The sequence below is a fragment of the Prionailurus bengalensis genome, chromosome A1 (genome assembly GCF_016509475.1).
Source record: "Prionailurus bengalensis isolate Pbe53 chromosome A1, Fcat_Pben_1.1_paternal_pri, whole genome shotgun sequence".
NCBI lineage: Eukaryota > Metazoa > Chordata > Mammalia > Carnivora > Felidae > Prionailurus > Prionailurus bengalensis.
The window spans coordinates 197,396,418-197,405,398 of record NC_057343.1 but is presented as its reverse complement, the minus strand read 5'-3'; the positions used below and the strand labels follow the sequence as shown (position 1 = coordinate 197,405,398).

The following is an 8,981-nucleotide window of genomic DNA, read 5'->3' as shown; positions in this document are numbered from 1 at the left end:
TTAGTTTTTAGGGGGATTGGGGTGAGTCTATCCTACTCTCACATGTCAGGTTTGGCTTTTCTACCTCTCTTGGCTCTGCTCTGGTTGCTCATATACTTTTTTTTTTTTTTTTTTTTTAGTTTATTTATTTATTTTGAGAGAGAGAGAGAGAGAGAGAGAGAGAGAGAGAGAGAGAGAAAACAAGCAGGGAGGGGCAGAGAGAGAGAGAGGGAGAGAGAGAGAATCCGAAGCAGGTTCGAGCTCACAGTGAGCTGGACGTGGGGTTCGATCTCACAACCATGAGATCATGACCTGAGTGGACATCAAGAGTGGATGCTCAACCAACTGAGCCACCCAGGCCCCCCTGCTCGTATGCTTTTTGAGCTTTGTTCCTACAGTTAATCTTGAGCCTCAGAAGGTTCTTAAGAAACTACCAATCTACTGTTTTCCAAATTTGCCCCAGCCCCACCCCAGGTCCACAGAGTCAGGACCACCAGGGGAGGGGCCTAGTTACATACATCATTAGCAAGCTCCTCAAGGCTCACTAATGGAATTCACCCCTCCCCCTCCGCCGCATCCCTCCTGGTTCTGGATGGTTCATGGATGCCAAAAAGCCCCTACCTAGTCAGTCAGATCTGAGCAGCCTCCATTCAGCTCTCTATGAGCCTCCGAGAAATCATCCCATGTCTCTGGGCCTCATTGTCCCCATCTGTTTCATGAGGAAGGCCACTGTAGTCTGGCCTAACTTGCAGGGTCTTTGAGATGGTTGAAATGACACTGGGGATGGGAACCCGAGGCTCAGTGGGAGAAGAAATCTGCACAAGGTCATCCACCTCTTCAGCTGCCTGTTACGTGCTAGGCGCTAGGGATTCCGCTGGGAACAACTTGTTGGGGGAGATGACATTCTAGTAAACAATGAGACCAGTAAATGAACCAGATAATCACGATAAAGGAAATAAAGGGGTTTTCAAGAGTCAGGGCAAAGGTGGGGTGGGGTGGGGTGGGGAAGGCCTGCCCAGGAGGGGTCACTCCGGCAGAGACCTGGTTGTCGGGGAGCCGTCCGGGGAGGCCCTGGACAGTTGTCATAAGCCCAGCGGCGGCAGAGCCGGGAGGCCCCCTCGGGCCCGGCCAGGGCGCTCCCAGGGCCCCCGGAGGCTCGGCGGGCGCGGGTCTTTGTCTCCCTAGTTTTCTCTGAAGCCTCTCCGACCCCCAGCGCTGTTCCCTCTTTGACCCCGAATAACTTGTGGGCTTCCCCCGGGCTTTGTTTCCCCGGGGTCACCGCCTCCAGGACGCCCGGCAGCCGCCCGGGGCCCTCGTGGGTCCCGCATCTGACACCCCCTCCGGCCCCCGCCCCCTACCCGCTCGGAGACAGGGGTCAAAGGCAGCCCGCGTCACGTGGTCGCCGAGCAGCACCGAATCGGCCGGGAGAGCCGAGGGAGAATCCGGGTGGAAGCCGAGAAATCCAGCCCCGATAGCAGCTCCCGGTCCCGCCCCGGCCCCCGCCCCGGGGCGCTCGCCGCACGCCCGCCGGCCGCCGGGGCCTCCGGAGCCGATCTCGGGCCGGCACCCACGCTCCATCACGGGATCGAACCCCGCTCCCACGGCCGCGATTCGGGGAGGTAGGCGCCGCGGCCGGCGAGGGGAAGGGGAGACGGGCTGGGGGCCCTGGGCGCGCGGGCTCGCCCCTCTGTGCGCCGCCGGCCTGCGGGGTGCGGGGGCAGCGCGCCCCAACTTCCAGCTCTCGGGGAGACCCCCACCTCCCCCCGCGGGATCGCGGGGCGGCGGGGTGGGGGTGGGGGTGGGGGTGGGGGTGGGGGGGTGGGGACTGCGAGCTGCCCCAGCGCGGTGCCGGGGGCCGGGACTGGGGGCTGGGCACCGGGCGGGGGAGGGGGAGGGGGACAGCGGGCGGGAGGCGGAGCGGGCGGTGGCGGCGGCTGCGGCGTGGAGCCGGGGTGGGAGCGGCGGGAGGCGGCCGGCGAGGGGTTAACCCCGGCCGGGGCCAGAGCCCGGCGGCGCCCGCACGGCCGGGGGGGAAACCCGGGCGTCCCGCGGCTCGCTGGGAGCGCCTCCTCCCCCCGGGGGGCGCCCCAGCCGTGGCAGGTAAGAGGCTGGGAGGGCCGGGGCAAGCCAGTCCCCTGTCGCCGGGCCGGCGGGGCCCGAGCCGGGCGTGCAGGCCGCGCGGGGCCCAAGCGGCCGCCGGCGCAAGTTTAGTGCGGGCGGGCGCCGGGCGGGCGAGCCGAGTCTGCCGGGCCCCGCGCACGGGGGTGGGAGGACAAAGGGGTGGGGGGCCGCGCTGGGGCTGGGGGCAGGCCGGGGTGCGGGCGAGGGCAGCGCGGCAGCTGTAGGTCACGGATAATGTCACTCACGAGGAATGCCCCCTCCCCCTCCCCTACTCCCGAACAGGGGAAACTTTTGTCTGGCGAGGGAGGGGGTTAGAGGCCGGGTCCCCGCTTGGGGCAGGGTGAGGCGGCCGGACCGGTTTTCTCGGGGCTGCGAGAGCGGCCTGGTCTCTAACTCTCTTTCTCTCTCTGGTTCTCGGAGCGTGGAGCCTCCGCTTTGAACGCTGCTCTTTAACACCCTGGGACGGGGTGAGGAGGGGGCACTGGGACAGGATGGGAGGAATCTGGGGACTGGCCTCCTGGCTCTTAACTGGATTGAGCACAGGGGTCAGCCAGGAGCCATGCTAGGCCCAGGGGATTCAGGACCCCACCCCTGTCTACCCCTGTCTAGCCCCAGCGCTGTACTCCCTCCCCCCTCCTCCCCCAGTCATTCAGAATGGCCTCAGGCAGTCCTGCCCCTGGTCTTGAGGTGCAGACTGACCTGGATGTCTGTCACTTCCCAGCTCTGTGACCTTGGGCTGGTTCCTTACCTTCCCCTCACCTCAGTTTCCTCACCTGTAAAATGGGAAAAATACAGTATATTCTAGAATAAGGATGAGATGAAAATCTGTGGTACCTCAGTAAACTGTGGCATGTTTATATTCAACAAGTATTTATTGCATGTTTACTATGTGCCAGGCACTGGGCTAATTGTTTTGCTTTGTTTTTTAATGTTTACTTATTTTTGAGAGAGAGACAGAGTACAAGCAGGGGAGGGGCAGAGAGGGAGACACAGAATCCCAAGCAGGCTCCAGGGTCTGAGCTGTCAGCACAGAGCCTGATGTGGAGCTCGAACCCTCGAACAGGGAGATCATGACCTGAGCGGAAGTGAGACGCTTAACCAACTGAACCACCCAGGCGCCCCTGGGCTAACTGTTTTATATATATTATTTTCTTCAGTTCTCCCGCTTTACTATGAACCACATTTCACCGAGGGGGAAACTGAGGCACGGGATGGTAAAGGCTGTGCAGGTGAGAAGTGGTGGAACTTGGATTTGACTCTCCTCCCCTAGCCTGAGTCTCACCTACAGGTCTCTATAAAGTCCTGCTGTGACTGAGCTCATGGTGTCATTTTCAGTTGAAATTATGAGGACACTTGTCCCCTCTCCCCATCACCCTCACCCCCAGGTGATGCTCCTTCTGCCTGGTACTGGTGCAGGTTGAGGTCTTGTGCCCTGGCTCTTGTTACTGTGGGCAGCTGGACCAGGAGGGAAGTCCAGTGGAGCCTGGGCCCGGACCTCTATGGTGGTCCGACTTCTGTTGCTGGCTGGGTCTGTGGCAGGAATGCTCTCCCAGTGAGGGTGGTGCAGGAGGAGCTGGTCTCCCTGGCTCCAGCTAGGGACAGCTGGTGGCTTTGTCAACAGGCCTGTCCCCGGCACCCAGGAGAAGGCAGAACCTTTCATCTCCATTCAGACCAGGTCACTTTTAGATCAGCAGAGAGCAGAGGTAGGGCCAAGAAGCCGAGCCCTTGGGGGTGATGAGAGACAGAAGGCCAAAGGATTTATATCACAGGTGTCCACTTGTGTGACTCATCAGCAGGGTCCTTATTGCAAAACTAATGGCCTGCCCTAGGTGCTGCAGCCCCAAAGGTCCCCGAGGACAGTAATGGGGGGTGGACTTTGAGCCACGGTCAGGATTACAGAATCCTAATGGAAAATGCTTGTGTGTACTGGGTTTCTGAACCTGGGGCACAGTGTAGACCCTCAGTAAATACTCTGAGTGAATATGCATGGACCCAGACTTCCGCCGGTTTCAGTGCTCTGTGCTGGCCCAGTCTTTTGGCGAGGGTACCATCTCATGACTGCTGATCAGGCTCTTATTGGGGGCCTTGAGTAATTTCTTTAAACATGGAAAACAAATTTCTAGTTAATAAATGACATCTTAAAACAATGGAGTGGGGTAGAGAATGAAGGTTCTTGGGAAATGAAAGTTTGCGTGCACATTACTGTCCTAGATGCTCCGAGGGCTGTGCCAGCACTGCGTCTGGGATTTGCAGGGTCTGTAGGTTTTTGGTAGGCTCCACGAACAGGGGGCCTTCCTGGGCTGACTGACCACTGTCAGCTTCTAGGAACAAGAGTGGAAATTCCACTACTAGCTGGGCTTTGAGGGGACTCAGAAATGCGGGGCGATGAGTGGAGGGGCTGGGTGGGTGAAAGGAGCCCTGAGGGATGGGGGTGACCCTTTGGCATGCGGCCAGACTGTCCTTGTCCTCGTGATCAGAGCAGAAAGAGAGGCCTCTGGGAGAATCAACAGGTGAGGGAAGGAGCCAGCAAGCAAGAAAAAACGGATAGTGAGCCTCCTGTCAATAAGGGGCATGCAAGAAACAGTTTTAATTCACAAGTTGAGGATGTGGTCGAGTGTGAAATCATAGGCTGAGGGTTGGCCCAGGAGCCAACTGAGAAACTGCATCTGTGACACGTAGAAACGGGCTCTGGTCTCGGCAGCTCCAAGCTCTCTCTGCTCTGGGCTTTGGGCCTGCTCGACCCGTCCGTCTTCCATACTTTGGGACCAAAGCCAGGCCTGCAAGTCCCTAGAGACTGGGCAGACTTCTGCTGGCTTGGAATTTGGTTTGGGTATGGCTTGAAATATCTGGACTGTTTGGAGGACTTGGACATACTTTACATGAAATGGAACATTAGGGTAATTTGTTAAATATGTATGGAAACTGTCTGCGGGGTGGGGCAATGGGGAAACGAAATGGGGTGAGGGTGAGGTGCTGCTTGTTTCTGAGTGGAGAGGCTGCTGGTCTGATGGGGGAGGGAAGACGAGGCTCAGTGATGGTGGAGAGGCAGGACGTGGTCAGTGATAGATGGGCTTTGGAAGGTCAGTAGAGAGGAAAAGCTCTTCTGGTTGTTAACGTCGGCAGGGCTTCCTGGGAGAGGAAGTGTTTGTGAGGATGCAGGCTGTGGGAAGGGAGGCAGTGGAAGGCAAGATTGGGTTCTGGGGACTTTGCAGCATCCTGCTCAGGAGTTTGGATTTTATTCTGTAGCCGGTGGAGAGGACAGAGGGTGGTAAGCAGCTTGTTGAGTCGATGCCTGTGGCCATGTCTCATGCCAGGCTCCTTACAGACGCTCCACTGAAATCTCACAATACCCCTGCCGAGTAGCTGCTGCCACCGGTAATCCCCACCCCTGCCCCATTTTCAGATGGGAAAATGGAGGTTCAGAGGCCTTGAGTCACTTACAGAGCGGTATTGGAACGCAGGCCAGAACTGCTTTTGCCCTAGTGTGCTGTTCCTCTCAGAGGTCATTTGGCCAAAGATGGTGGTGAGACTGGTTGTGTTGAGACCAGCTCAGAGATGATGCGAGTTGGGGTCCAGCAGAGAGCTGAGCAGAGTCTGACTCAGGCGGTGGGACTGAGGAAAGGAGGAGGAGGAGGCTGAAGGACTTTGTAGCTGCTTTGGGGCTCGGGCTCATCACAGGTGACCTGAGGTTTGGGGAAGGACCCTTAAGTGACAGCGTCACTGCTTCCAACCCCTGGCAGGGCTCTCTGTGGGCAGAGGGCATAGTCTTGTCCCGTGCCTCCTGAGGGCAGAGACAGCAGCAAGAGTGACAGGAGGCTAACGGGAATACGATGCCTCGGGAGAGGCGAGGTCTCCATTGCTAAAGGTAAACAGTGACCCTGGAGAGAGGGAAAGGATGCCAAAGGCGTGTGCTGGGGGGGTCAGACCTGGGTGACCTCTTTCAGTTCCCTTTTCTTCCGAGAATCTCAGCAGTTGGGGTAGTGCTCGGCCCATTTCCACCCCCTGTTTTTCTCATAGCTCTTCAGAGCTGCCCCTTCCTGTGCTTCTTGGGAAGTTCCCCATGCTGGCCTGGCCTGCAGTGCTCTGCCTGGGAGAGTCCTTACCCTGTGGAACACACTCAGCACAGCTGACCTTCCAGGGGCCCCTCGGGATGTCTGGACCAGCTGCCAGAGCTGCCGGGACTGTGGTTTCAGGGGGCTGGAACCTTAGGCTTCTATTTCCCCGTCTGTGAAATGGGTTCAGTCTCTCTTTCCTCAAATGTGTGGAAAGAAAGCTGAATCATGAATCAGTCTGAACCAGTAGGAGTTGAAGGGAAGGGCCAGTGGGTTTGAAAGTGAGGAGCGGGAGGGGTGGAGGCAGGGCTGTCCCCCGCCTGCCCTTCAGCAATGGTTAATGCAGGGTCTCCTGGTCTTGAAAGGTCACCAGTAGAGGCACTTTCTCCTGCCTGTGGGGCTGGTACAAAGTTCTGCCCATCAGCTTCAACTTGGAGGTTTGTTTGGAGCTTGATAGAAGGTATGGATGTGAATGTCTGGAACTGTATGGCCTCCGGGGTAGAGATAGTCTGCCACCAAAGGAGTCACAGAGGGGACCAGATCTCTTCCCTAGATGGAGGAGAGTTTACATTAAGCTGCCTCCTAGCCCTTTTTATTTCTACCTGTCTTGTTTCTTGATTCAGACTGGATTAATCTAATGTTAAACATATGCATTGTAAATGAGCATTTGGAGGGTAAGGTATGGGAGGTAGCCCACTATGTGACCAGTGTCCCATCTCCCATTCCCCCACAAGCCTCAGCAGAACCTGCCCGTCTCTGCTCATGGCGAGGATGCTGAACCCCAGTCACTTGCCCTCACTGCCCAATAGTCCCCCACCGAGGCCCAGCTCTGGTGTTACCACTTCCCTACAGTTATTCCTAATGCCATTGGACATTGCCTGCTCCCTGCTTTTGCATGGGAAGAGCCTACTATATGGCCCTGTCATGGGGCCCTTCACACACCTGGCTTTGAATTCTGGTTTCTTAGGGACATATCTCATTTCTTCTAGGCTCCAGGCTTTGGAGGCAGGGGCTGTGTGTGACCCATTTCACCAGGGGGGAGCATTGCAGAGTGGAGTCAAAAGTCATGGGTTCAAGTCCCAGCTCTGTCATCATTAGCTGTGGGATCTAGAGAAAATTACCTAAATCTTAAATCCCTCTAGGCTTTAACCAATGAGGATAGTAATAGTCCTGTTTTGCTAGGAGAGTTGAACAGATCAGTGCCTCACCCAGAGTAAGAGCCCAGTAAGTAGCTCTTCAAAGATAACAATGGGTATTAATATTGTTTATACCTAGGGGGTGGTCTGTCTTTTCCGAGATGGAAGGAAGAATCCTTAGGGTTTGAGTTCCTGAACATTCTGTCTCATAGCCTGGGAATGTTTATTTGGAAGAGGAAACTGAGGCCCAGAGAGACTGGGCAATTTGCACGGGGTGTGGGAGCTGCCAGTCTTATCCAGGAGGCCGGACAGGATTTCTTCTGTTACACCTGTTTTCCTCTTTTGTCCTTTCCATCAAGGTTAAGGTGCTCAAGTTCCATAAGGGCCCGTGTCCTCCCTAGTGGCCATGTTGAATGGTATCTAAAACTTACGCCAGATAAGTTGGCCTGGCTGGTAGGTCCTGTGGCTGTCCTTGAGACGAGGGCACCATGCCCTAGACTGTGCACACTGTGGGCTGGCACCTCCAGAGGCCTTCCACTGAGCCTCCCTGTGCCCTGGGAAGGGGGACGGGATGATGTCAGGGAGAGGTGGCCTGGTGTAGATCTTGGGGTAGGTCACTAGAACACAGGCAGGGCAGAGGCTGGGAGCTAGGCTCTGGACCCAGATGGCCTTGCTGGGTCATTTCCTACTTGTGGCACCTTGGGAAGCTCTTCAGTGCCTTCCTCCGTTCAAAGGGGATAGTAACGGTCCCCATCTCACAGCATTTAGAAAGATAATGCAGGAAAGATGCTTAACTATAAGCTGAGTCCATGTGAGTTATGATTATTGTTGTAGCTGGTGATGTTGTTATTGAACAGGGAGCTCATTCCATCCTCCCCAGAGCAGGAGGAAATAGGCACTTGTGTCACCCCTCCTGGTAGCAGGTGTGGCCACTAAGGCTTAGCGAAGTGGAAGGCTCAGCCTTTGCAGCGTGTGTGTGTGTGTGTTGGGGGGGGGGGGGGGGTTCAGGCTCAAGGAATTACCATTACGGGCTGCTGGTTTCTGAGGGGCTGCTCTGGCCAGACAGAACAGACTTACTCTGTAAGGCACTGGAAATGAGGAAACGTAAGCACACTCAGAGCTAGCCAAGACGGAAGGGGTTGTGTGGGGAGGTGTGGGGCAGAATCCCAGTGCTCACATGGTTGAGATGTGGTGGAGACTCTGGCCTCATTCACACCCGAGGTCTGGCTGAACGAGGCAGGGTGTGGATTCTCATCACCCCTAGGCTGGCCATGGATCGGCCTGTCTGGGCAGGTCTGGGGTGGCGGTCGGCGGAGGTCTGCCGTAATCATTGTTCAGTGGCAGCCACCTCTGGTCTACACTACCTGTCCAGGCAGAGGCCAGGTGAGGAGATATGAATGTCGTCATCACAGGGCCTTCACTTATGCATCACTGTCTGTCCAGATTCCCTTCCTCCTCTTCTTAGACCACGGCAGCTCCTGCTCACGCTTTTACAGGAGGGTTAACGTCACATGCTCATGGAGGCTCTTATTCACCTGCAGGTTGAGTCAGTGGTTCTCAGGGTTGGACTAGTAGCATTACCTAGGTATTACCTGGGAAGTCGCTAAAAATGCAAATTATCTGACTCCACCCCAGACCTACTGAATCAGAAACTGGGATGAGGGGGGAAGGAGGGGTCCAGCAGTCTGTTTGA

General features: G+C 56.6%; 1 protein-coding gene across 2 annotated transcripts in view; it reads left to right on the top strand.

Annotated features, from left to right (window-relative positions):
* The first annotated feature begins 1,403 nt into the window (after positions 1–1,403).
* Positions 1,404–8,981, top strand: part of NDST1 (N-deacetylase and N-sulfotransferase 1) — a 58,704-nt gene continuing 51,126 nt past the window's right edge. The window contains exon 1 of one of the 2 annotated variants that reach the window (XM_043597853.1): positions 1,404–1,598. The gene's annotated coding sequence lies outside the window, so the exon portion shown is untranslated. Of the gene's footprint in view, positions 1,599–1,963; positions 2,080–8,981 lie in introns of those variants that run through there. The other variant, XM_043597861.1, reaches the window with a different exon arrangement.